The sequence below is a fragment of the Neodiprion fabricii genome, chromosome 2 (genome assembly GCF_021155785.1).
Source record: "Neodiprion fabricii isolate iyNeoFabr1 chromosome 2, iyNeoFabr1.1, whole genome shotgun sequence".
NCBI classification, from domain to species: Eukaryota; Metazoa; Arthropoda; class Insecta; order Hymenoptera; family Diprionidae; genus Neodiprion; species Neodiprion fabricii.
The window spans coordinates 25,027,531-25,039,935 of NC_060240.1; positions in this window are offsets into that span (position 1 = coordinate 25,027,531).

Here is a 12,405-nt window from a genome sequence, read left to right on the forward strand (position 1 = left end):
AGCTGTCGGTCCGCTGATAAAATTTCTCGACTTCCAGGATAAGCGCTCCGTGGTTCCTGGTTCATGTTTACAATAAATTATTTCAATTCGTTTTTCGCGCAAGCCGAAATTCAGTAGCTGTCGGTCCGCTAATAAAATTTCTCGACTTCCAGGATAAGCGCTCCGTGGTTCCTGGTTCATGTTTACAATAAATTATTTCAATTCGTTTTTCGCGCAAGCCGAAATTCAGTAGCTGTCGGTCCGCTGATAAAATTTCTCGACTTCCAGGATAAGCGCTCCGTGGTTCCTGGTTCATGTTCACAATAAATTATTTCAATTCGTTTTTCGCGCAAGCCGAAATTCAGTAGCTGTCGGTCCGCTAATAAAATTTCTCGACTTCCAGGATAAGCGCTCCGTGGTTCCTGGTTCATGTTTACAATAAATTATTTCAATTCGTTTTTCGCGCAAGCCGAAATTCAGTAGCTGTCGGTCCGCTAATAAAATTTCTCGACTTCCAGGATAAGCGCTCCGTGGTTCCTGGTTCATGTTTACAATAAATTATTTCAATTCGTTTTTCGCGCAAGCCGAAATTCAGTAGCTGTCGGTCCGCTGATAAAATTTCTCGACTTCCAGGATAAGCGCTCCGTGGTTCCTGGTTCATGTTTACAATAAATTATTTCAATTCGTTTTTCGCGCAAGCCGAAATTCAGTAGCTGTCAGTACGCTAATAAAATTTCTATAACTTTATAATTTTCTCATAATCTTTTCGGTAGAATATGTCGATAAAAAAATTATATTAAACCTTACACATTATTTTTGATTTGTTCTCATGCTGAAAATATTTATTAGTATTCGAAGTATAACTCGAGGTGGTTAGCGGTGGTCGTTGGAGGTGGTTGGGGGTGGTTGCGGGTAATCTCGGTGATTCAGGAGGAGGAGGACGAAGATTTGTGCTGGGTGAGTAAAACTTTTTTATAACATTTGATGGCAATTGTAATTATATTTCATCTGAAATATTACAAACTTGTCACGTTTACAATAAATTATTTCAATCCATTTTTCGTGCAAGCACATATTCAGTAGCTATGAATAATCTTGTACAATTTATTATATTATTAATTAATTAATTAGTATTCTTATAATATTTAATGGCAATTGTAATTATATTTCATCTGAAATATTACAAACTTGTCACGTTTACAATAAATTATTTCAATTCATTTTTCGTGCAAGCACATATTCAGTAGCTATGAATAATCTTGTACAATTTCTTATATTATTAATTAATCAATTAGTATTCTTATAATATTGATTGGCAATTGTAATTATATTTCATCTGAAATATTACAAACTTGTCACGTTTACAATAAATTATTTCAATTCATCTTTCGTGCAAGCACATATCCAGTAGCTATGAATATTCTTATACAATTTCTTATATTATTAATTAATTAATTAGAATTCTTATAATATTGATTGGCAATTGTAATTATATTTCATCTGAAATATTACAAACTTGTCACGTTTACAATAAATTATTTCAATTCATCTTTCGTGCAAGCACATATCCAGTAGCTATGAATATTCTTATACAATTTATTATATTATCAATCAATTACTTAATTACATTAATCCTTGCACAATATTTCTGATGTGTTCCTATACTAAAAATATTCATTACTATTCCAGGTATTACCCGAGGTGGTCGGAGGTGGACGAGGAGGAGGACGAGGTGGCCGAGGAGGAGGCGGGGTGGGTCGTGGGAGAGGACCTCTCCTCTCCTCAGAGGAGGGGAGGGGGAGGGGCAGTGAAGGGGGAGAGGTGGGCGGGGTGGGGGAAGGGACGGGAAGGGAAGGGAAGGGAAGGGAAGGGGAGGGGAGTGACGGGCGGCGGAAGGGGCCGGGAGGGGGAGGGGAGGGAAGGGAGGGAGGGAGGGTGGGCGGGCGGGAGGGAGGGAGGGCGAGCGGGCGGGCGGGCGGGAGGGTGGGCGGGTGGGAGGGAGGGAGAGAGAGAGTGGAGAACGGATGTCGATGCGAGCCCATTAGAGTTAAAAGAGCAGTACATCCCCCCCCTCCCCGCGCCCGCCCACCATCCCGCCCTCCCTCCCTCCCACCCGCCCTCCCCCCCTCCCTCCTCCGCCCGGCCCGTCCCGCCGCCCTCTACTCCCCTCCCCTTCCCTTCCCTTCCCTTCCCGTCCCTTCCCCCTCCCCGCCCACCTCTCCCCCTTCACTGCCCCTCCCCCTCCCCTCCTCTGAGGAGAGGAGAGGTCCTCTCCCACGACCCACCCCGCCTCCTCCTCGGCCACCTGGTCCTCCTCCTCGTCCAGCTCGTCCTCCTCCTCGTCCACCTCCGACCACCTCGGGTAATACCTGGAATAGTAATGAATATTTTTAGTATAGGAACACATCAAAAATATTGTGCAAGGATTAATGTAATTAAGTAATTGATTGATAATATAATAAATTGTATAAGAATATTCATAGCTACTGGATATGTGCTTGCACGAAAGATGAATTGAAATAATTTATTGTAAACGTGACAAGTTTGTAATATTTCAGATGAAATATAATTACAATTGCCAATCAATATTATAAGAATTCTAATTAATTAATTAATAATATAAGAAATTGTATAAGAATATTCATAGCTACTGGATATGTGCTTGCACGAAAGATGAATTGAAATAATTTATTGTAAACGTGACAAGTTTGTAATATTTCAGATGAAATATAATTACAATTGCCAATCAATATTATAAGAATACTAATTGATTAATTAATAATATAAGAAATTGTACAAGATTATTCATAGCTACTGAATATGTGCTTGCACGAAAAATGAATTGAAATAATTTATTGTAAACGTGACACGTTTGTAATATTTCAGATGAAATATCATTACAATTGCCATTAAATATTATAAGAATACTAATTAATTAATTAATAATATAATAAATTGTACAAGATTATTCATAGCTACTGAATATGTGCTTGCACGAAAAATGAATTGAAATAATTTATTGTAAACGTGACAAGTTTGTAATATTTCAGATGAAATATAATTACAATTGCCATCAAATGTTATAAAAAAGTTTTACTCACCCAGCACAAATCTTCGTCCTCCTCCTCCTGAATCACCGAGATTACCCGCAACCACCCCCAACCACCTCCAACGACCACCGCTAACCACCTCGAGTTATACTTCGAATACTAATAAATATTTTCAGCATGAGAACAAATCAAAAATAATGTGTAAGGTTTAATATAATTTTTTTATCGACATATTCTACCGAAAAGATTATGAGAAAATTATAAAGTTATAGAAATTTTATTAGCGTACTGACAGCTACTGAATTTCGGCTTGCGCGAAAAACGAATTGAAATAATTTATTGTGAACATGAACCAGGAACCACGGAGCGCTTATCCTGGAAGTCGAGAAATTTTATTAGCGGACCGACAGCTACTGAATTTCGGCTTGCGCGAAAAACGAATTGAAATAATTTATTGTAAACATGAACCAGGAACCACGGAGCGCTTATCCTGGAAGTCGAGAAATTTTATTAGCGGACCGACAGCTACTGAATTTCGGCTTGCGCGAAAAACGAATTGAAATAATTTATTGTAAACATGAACCAGGAACCACGGAGCGCTTATCCTGGAAGTCGAGAAATTTTATTAGCGGACCGACAGCTACTGAATTTCGGCTTGCGCGAAAAACGAATTGAAATAATTTATTGTGAACATGAACCAGGAACCACGGAGCGCTTATCCTGGAAGTCGAGAAATTTTATTAGCGGACCGACAGCTACTGAATTTCGGCTTGCGCGAAAAACGAATTGAAATAATTTATTGTGAACATGAACCAGGAACCACGGAGCGCTTATCCTGGAAGTCGAGAAATTTTATTAGCGGACCGACAGCTACTGAATTTCGGCTTGCGCGAAAAACGAATTGAAATAATTTATTGTAAACATGAACCAGGAACCACGGAGCGCTTATCCTGGAAGTCGAGAAATTTTATTAGCGGACCGACAGCTACTGAATTTCGGCTTGCGCGAAAAACGAATTGAAATAATTTATTGTAAACATGAACCAGGAACCACGGAGCGCTTATCCTGGAAGTCGAGAAATTTTATCAGCGGACCGACAGCTACTGAATTTCGGCTTGCGCGAAAAACGAATTGAAATAATTTATTGTAAACATGAACCAGGAACCACGGAGCGCTTATCCTGGAAGTCGAGAAATTTTATTAGCGGACCGACAGCTACTGAATTTCGGCTTGCGCGAAAAACGAATTGAAATAATTTATTGTAAACATGAACCAGGAACCACGGAGCGCTTATCCTGGAAGTCGAGAAATTTTATTAGCGGACCGACAGCTACTGAATTTCGGCTTGCGCGAAAAACGAATTGAAATAATTTATTGTAAACATGAACCAGGAACCACGGAGCGCTTATCCTGGAAGTCGAGAAATTTTATTAGCGGACCGACAGCTACTGAATTTCGGCTTGCGCGAAAAACGAATTGAAATAATTTATTGTAAACATGAACCAGGAACCACGGAGCGCTTATCCTGGAAGTCGAGAAATTTTATCAGCGGACCGACAGCTACTGAATTTCGGCTTGCGCGAAAAACGAATTGAAATAATTTATTGTAAACATCAACCAGGAACAACTGAGCGCTTATCCTGGACGTCGAGCTTCACCGCGTAGCGGACCCGAAGCGCGGGATCCGGAAGGTTGAGAACCCGGTGCTCGAAATTTGCGGAGCGCGACTCTCAACCGTCCGCTCTACTGCGCGGTTGTTACTAGACTGAGGAACTCGGCTAGCCGAATTTAGATTGGTGACGTCACTTTCCGAACATCCGAAAATTCAAACTTTGGTTTCGAACTGTAATACTAGGTATGATGATGTATGATGTATGATGTATGATGTACGATGTATGATGTATGATGTATGATGATATGATATGATGTACAATGATTTTAGTTTTCACATTTCATACAAGAAATACACACTTCATCTCTCCTGCCGATTCCAGACTCAAGCGGCCAGGCCCTTCGATGGTCAGCCGTTGACTGAAGATATATTCTTCAGTGAACGGCTCGGCTAATAACGCTGCCGTTCTGCGACAGTTGGATGATGAAAAATTTTGCTCGTATCTTTCAAATGTGTGTTAAAATACACTCGAAGTGTTAAGAAGCGTCGTTCTTTCTCTCCCTATCACCTTTCTACGTCTTTAAATCACTACGCAGCGTTAAATACTGTCTCATATACGAAGCATCCATTTCATCTTGTTCAAAATTAGCGCATCCGTGATGTATTACAGTTACTCTGAATTTTTTTCCATCCGAATACTTTTCGAAAAATAAATTCTGCTCTTTCACCCAACGGAGATACTTCACTTGCGACCAGCTAAAACAGCGTTTCGATTCTATGCCTATGAAAATTCAAGATCGAAAGAGCAAATGAAAAGTTGTTGGAATAATTATGAACACCAATGTTATGGAATACATCGAGTGCGCGTCGAATAGAATCCCATTTCGAAATGAATAATTCTTCTCTTTTCATATCATAGCTAATCCAGTAATATAGGTCAATAGGATGGTTGGAGGTGGTCGGCGCTGGCAGAAGGTGATAGGGGGTGGTCGAAAGTGGCCATTGATGGTCGGAGGTGGCAGGGGGAGGTAGGAGGCGTTCGAAAATGGTAGGACGTTTCAAAAGTTAAAGTCGACGATGATCCGGTGCATCAATTTTATCGTTACAGATTTTCTTTTCCCGTGAGGCATAGAGTATTCAACAACGATAATGCAGTCCTCAAAATTCATCATTCATCTCTGACTGGAAAGCTCATTCGCAAGGTGTGGTATTCTATTCTATTTGCATTATTAGAAAAATACCCGTACCCTACATACACTGTTTCTAATCTTTTGCTACAGTTGGTTTAATCCCTATGCTTCCACAGCACGAATAGTCGGAAATGTTTTTGATTATCCATAATAAAATAAAAGAAGTAACAAAGCTTAAATTTATTGTTAAAGCTCCAATGAATACATCAAACTGCGGTCGAATCAATTCATTTATTATTTGCACATGACCTCTGTATATTTGATAAATTATTCCTAAATACATTGAAACATATGTATTTATAATGAAATATCATGCAATGGGCTGTGTAAACTATAAACTATAAGTTCTATCGAATAGCTGCTTTTATGTCAAAAGGGCTTTGAGACTCAGTTCAGTTCGTCCTCCTCCTCGTCCACCTCCGACCACCCCCAACAATCGCCAACCACCTCGAACAACCACCGATTACCACCTCGGGTTGTACCTGGAACAGTAATAAATATTTTCAGTATAAGAACACTTCAAAAATATTGTGTAAGGATTAATCTAAATAATTGATTAATCAATAATATCATTACTTGTATTAGCGCATTTATAGCCACTGAATATGTGCTTGCACGAAAAATGAATTGAAATAATTTATTGTAAACGTGACAAGTTTGTAATATTTCAGATGAAATATAATTACAATTGCCATCAAATATCATAAAAATGTTCTACTCACCGAGCACAAATCCTCGTCCTCCTTATCCACCTTGTTCACCTTATCTTCCTCATCCTCCTCCTCGTCCACCTACGACCGCTTCCAACCACCGCCAACCACCTCCGACAACCCCCGATTACCACCTCGGGTCATACCTTGAATACATATTCCAAGCATAAGAACACATGAAAAATATTGTGTTAGGACCAATATAATTAATCAATCAGTTGATAATGTAATTGATTTTATTAGCGCATTTGTAGCTACTGAATTTCTGCATGCGCGGAAAATGAATTGGAATAATTCATTCTAGACACGACAAGTTTGAAAAATTCAAAATCAACATAATTTCAATTGCCATTAAATATTATAAAAGTGTTAAGCTCACCGAGCACAAATCCTCGTCCTCCTCGTCCACCTTGTTCTCCTTGTCTTCCTCGTCCTCCTTCAACTACCGCCAACCACCTCCAACAACCACCGATAACCACCTCGGGTTATACCTTGAATAGTAATAAATATTCCAAGCATAAGAACACATCAAAAATATTGCGTTAGGATCAATATGATTCATTAATTGATTGATCATGTAATAAATTTTATTTGTGCAGTTATGGCTACTCAATTAGGGCTTGCGCGAAAAATGAATTGAAATAATTCATTGTCAACGTGACAAGTTCAACAAATTTTGGATAAAATATAAATACAATAGTCATTAAATATTATAAAAATGTTGTACTCACCGTGCGTAAATCCTCATCCTCCTCGTCCACCTTGTTTTACTCGTCTTCCTCGTTTTCCTCCTCCTCTTCCTCCTCCGCGTCCATCTTGATCACCTTCAACTATCGCTAACCATTGTTTTAACATTGGTTTGATAGTACAGAACATGACGTTTCTAATAACCAAACGTGTAAACTTGAAAATTAGTCCTGAAGGTCAAACGGCACCAGGTCAAGGACCTGGACAGTCAAAACTACCGAGCGCTTGTTCTGGAAGTCGAGTTTCCGCAGATAGTGTACCTTGAGTGCAAAAACTACGGAACGCTTGCCCAGAAGTCGAGTTTCACCAGATAGTAGACCTGGAGCGCAGGAACCACGGAGCGCTTGTCCTGGAAGTCTAGTTTCACTAGGTAGCGGACCTGGAGCGCCGAAACCACGGAGCACTTGTTCTGAAAGTCAAGTATCACTAGGTAGCGGACCCGGAGCGCAGGATCCATGAGATAGAGAACCCGGTACTCGAAATCCACGGAGCGCGATTCCCATACGTCCTCCCTACTGCGCGGTTGTTTCCAGACTGAGGAATTCGGCTAGTTGATTTTGGATCGATGACGTCAGGAGAAAAAAAAATTTGGGTGACATCACTTTCTGAACATCCGAACATCCCATCATCCAAACTGTGGTTTCGAACTTCAATACGATGTATGATGTATGATGATATTGTATGATGTATAATGATTTTAGTTTCTACATTTCAGACAAGAAATTCGCACTTTATCTTTTCTACTGATTTCAGAGTCAAGCGGCTAGGCCCTTCGATGATCAGCCGTTGACTGAAGATATATTCTTCAGTTAACGGGTCAGCTACTAACGCTGCCGTTCTGCGACAGTTGGATAATAAAAATTTTTGCTCGTACCTTTCAAACGTCTGTTAAAATACACTCCAAGTTTTAAGAAGCCTTGTTACATCTCTCCCCAAGAAAAAAAAAATCGCCGACAATCACCTTTTTAGGTCTTTAAATCAGGACACTGCGTTAAATACTGTCTCATATCCGGAGCATCCATTTCATCTTGATCAAAATTAGCGCATCCGTGATGTATTACAGCTACTCTGAATTTTTTTCCATACGAACACTTTTCGAAAAACAATTCTGCTTCTCTACCCAACGTAGATACTTCACTTGCGACTAGCTAAAGCAGCGTTTCGATTCTATGTCTACGAAAATTCAAGATCGAGAGAGCACTTGAAAAGTTGTTGGAATAATTATGAATATTAGTGTTACGGAATACATCAAGCGCGTGTCGAATAGAATCCCATTTCAAAATGAATAATTCTTCTATTTTCATATAATAGACGTATTATTGTAGATAATGTAGTTTATCTCCTGGAACATTACAAAATTTATAGTATGCATCACGTATTAATCGTAAATGGATCATATACATATATTAATATCGTACATGGACCGCATGTACAAGTCGGTAAGTACACACACGCTAAGTACTGGCTTGGACTCACCATTGCGAAGACAGCGTTACTCGGAATGTGAATGCAGCCAGCATCATGTCGAATTCGGTAACTCTCTGATGTTCTGCAATATGTTCTCAATTCTACCATTGGAACATCTCAGGGGGCGCATGCGCACGACGATTTTCGGTTGTCACACCAAAGCCCATTAGGGCAACTGTTTCTATATCCCTCAGTCAACGTCCCGGTATACGTGGAATCCAAGTAAAAATCTGCGATTCACACAATCCTATGTCAAATTGTCAATCGTTTACATTTTGCTACAATATTTTGTTAAACGTTCGAAAGAATAACATTAGAATCGTGTAATATTGTTATTATAGCCTGGAGATCGTCGGCAGGTGCTCGAACGAAACGTTGTTCAATAAACATCATGTTCCAAAATGACGTACCTTGACGAATTTGGAAATGATTGATCATGTTTGAGTTTCAACAGTTTATCGATGTCGGTCCTTTTCGAAAAGCTGATCAGAGTTGCGGCAATCTTTCAACCGTAAACTGCTCTTATACTAATTAATTCAATAATATATTAAATCTGCAATTCGTTGTTTTTCGTTCTACAGTTTAGAATTGGAAAATAATTGAAGATTTACGATAATAGGTAGCGTATGAAAATTTATCAAAATTCATATCCTCATCAGCGCGAAATAATTGTATGGTCAGGGCTATAATTCTTAACGATATATTATTATGAACATGCTGAAAATTTTAGCAGCCAACTATGTATTAACTTTGATGAGCGTCGATCAACGTCAGTATGTTTTTACTTCACCGAACATTTTGTTATTCATCGAATCATTTGCTTCCTAAAAGATTTTTACGGAGTTTCATCGTAGAAATTGGAGAATATCTCTGAACGTTGGGCAAAAGGACAGAGAATTTTGAAAACTAGGCTTTTGTGGGCAGCTTGCCTATTAATTATTGAAATAGCCCTGAATCACGAAACAAAAAAAAAAAAAGTAGGAAATACAAACTTAAGAGATATTTGTTTCCGAATGGATTCAATTTGCAGTAGATAGGTATTCAGGTTCTAACCAAAAACCACTTGACAAAAATCCTCGGCTTAGGTTTTCAAATCGTCCTAGATCATTGATCTTTTCTCTTTTCATCGAAATACGAATCAACATTTCATCGTTGCGAAGAGACGTGCCAAAAAGTCCGATAACGGTCCTTCGTAATATTCCATCTAAATCATACGGCGGAGTGTTTGGGTTGTATAGACCTAAAGAAAGGAAAAGAGGAAATAAAAGAGTTCCAGACAGAAATTCGATTGGAAGTGAAACTGATTCGAATCCCCATTTTTCTATTTTTTCGATCGTTCGCGTCACGACGCTTGTGTATAATGGGGGTCTCACATTTTTTTGTTGGCTAGACCGTGTCTAATCGGGATCAACCGTCGCGCAATGAATATCAACCGAATCGATATCGTACCGCTCTACGGGTGTCGCGAATCCAACGGCCATGATTAAACGACAAAAACATTTCATGCAGATCGAGTATCGGTCGCTTGCTTTTATATCCTTCACTTATTCATCATTTCTGTCATCGCTATCTCTATTTTTTGGTAAAAACGTAAGAGCTTTCGAATCTATAGCACGATTACTGAAAGATTAAACCTGTAATTGGAATCCGTGGCACTGAATAAAATCAATATCATTTTTTATACACAATGAAACACTGATTGCAAGCTTCTTTTCAAACCGTTAATAACTCACCGCAGAGTGAGCTGGGATTTGGTCTCAATTATGCTAATTAGTCAAAGTGAGACGAGACAATGTAATAAATTATTTTCAGAAAACAAGAAATTACAATATTTTCAGCAAATAGTTCACGCAACTCTTGACGTAACAATTATCGTGATAACTATGAAAGTGCATCACTTTATGACAAAATTTGTCCATCCGCGGTTGGTTCTGTCCTGGAAAGTACGAAGGTAAGACGTAAGAGCTGCCGGCAATTCTGTACAGGTCTCTGAATAAAGCATCGAAGAACCCGGAAAGTGAGTTAAAAAGAGAAAAAAAAAAAAAAAAGAACAGAGGAATAAAGAAAGGAATAAAGAAAGTGAAATAAAATAAAAGGTAAAAAAGGGATCACAGCCGACCAAATCGCTCGGGGCAACAGGACTGCCTCCATATCCCGTTCTCCTCCACGTGTAGGAAGGAGGTACACCTATACCTACAGCCCCACTTTCCTCAGGGATCCCTCTATGATTATTCTTTTGAAAATTACCAAAGGTTCGGGAGAAATGTAGTCTTTTGTTGGGCAAGAGTATAGGCACCCTCCCGGGGTCGTGGCAGGACCTCGGGCTGCGATATCCCATCGGCCACGAAACGGGCGCGAATTCAGGTTAATATGAAGAAAAAGAGAGAGAATGGAAAAATAAGACAAAAAAAAAAAAAGAACAAGGTGGCGATAAAGAGAACGGGGAAAACGAATACAAGGGGAAATAAAATAGTAACAAGAAACAAACAAACCGGATGAAAGAGAAAATCAGAAGAAACGACAAGCGGCGTGTAACTCTTTGAGCGAACCCGGAGAATGAATACCCGCAGCTTGAGATTTTGATCCCGGCTTATGTCGGATCGCTATAATATTACCGGAGGAGACAGAGATTGGCGGGAAAAGTGGAGGGAGACCGAGAGAGGGAAAAGGGACGAGTCTCGGTCCCTCGTTGAATCCGGCACAGACTCTTGGCCGCGTTTCCTCCCAGCGATTGTGTTTCGCTGTATGATCGACATTCCTCGAGTCAAGATATAATCGTTTTGGTGCGTAGACTGACACACACTGGTAAAGAATGGGGCGAAGAGAGGCCGGGGATTGTTGCGCGGTTCCATATCCGCACGTTGAAAGGCTCGCTGTAAGCTTCTGGAGATGTTCATTCTTCAAGAGCCGTGGCCAACTCCCGCACGTGCCTCTTTGTCACGTCACGCGCACTGTGGATGAAAATCCTAAAAAGCAAGTCAGAATATCGAAAAATGTAAATTTGATTCCGGGAATGTTGACTTGTAGGTTGGGTAGAGGGATGATTGAGAATTTAATTCTGTTGACACTTGAGCTATATTCAATGTCTCATTCGTGTGCCATAACGTATAGTTAGCCAGTAGAGTTAGACGTGTACGAGTGCTTCGAGACTTAAGCTACGCGTTATATACTCGTGGTTTTGGTTCATCCGCTCCTTTCTTCTTCTTCCGGTATAGAATTTGGAGTGAGCACGTTATTACATTATAATAAAAATCTATTATATGTAATCGTGAGTCATCTGATTCATATAATTTCCAAATGCCTCAAATCCAACGAATTCCAATAAGAGAAAGGATTATCTCTTATACCTGAGTCAATATTTCAGTTTAAAGTTGGCCGTCATTCTAAGGACACGCGGCCAGTGAATAAATCAAGCAAATTACGCTTTGCTATAGATTCATTAATCTTAAAATAAAGTATTTGATTTCGTTCTACAACGTTGTTTACAGAGACAGCGATTGATATAGGATCGTTGATGTAGGATCCGCGAATCATTGATGAATGATTATAGTGAGGAAGCGGGATGATGATTGATATAGATAATGATTAAAAAACAATAACAGATATTTTATTTTGACTACGATAACGTGGCCGCGGTGCATTACAGCTGA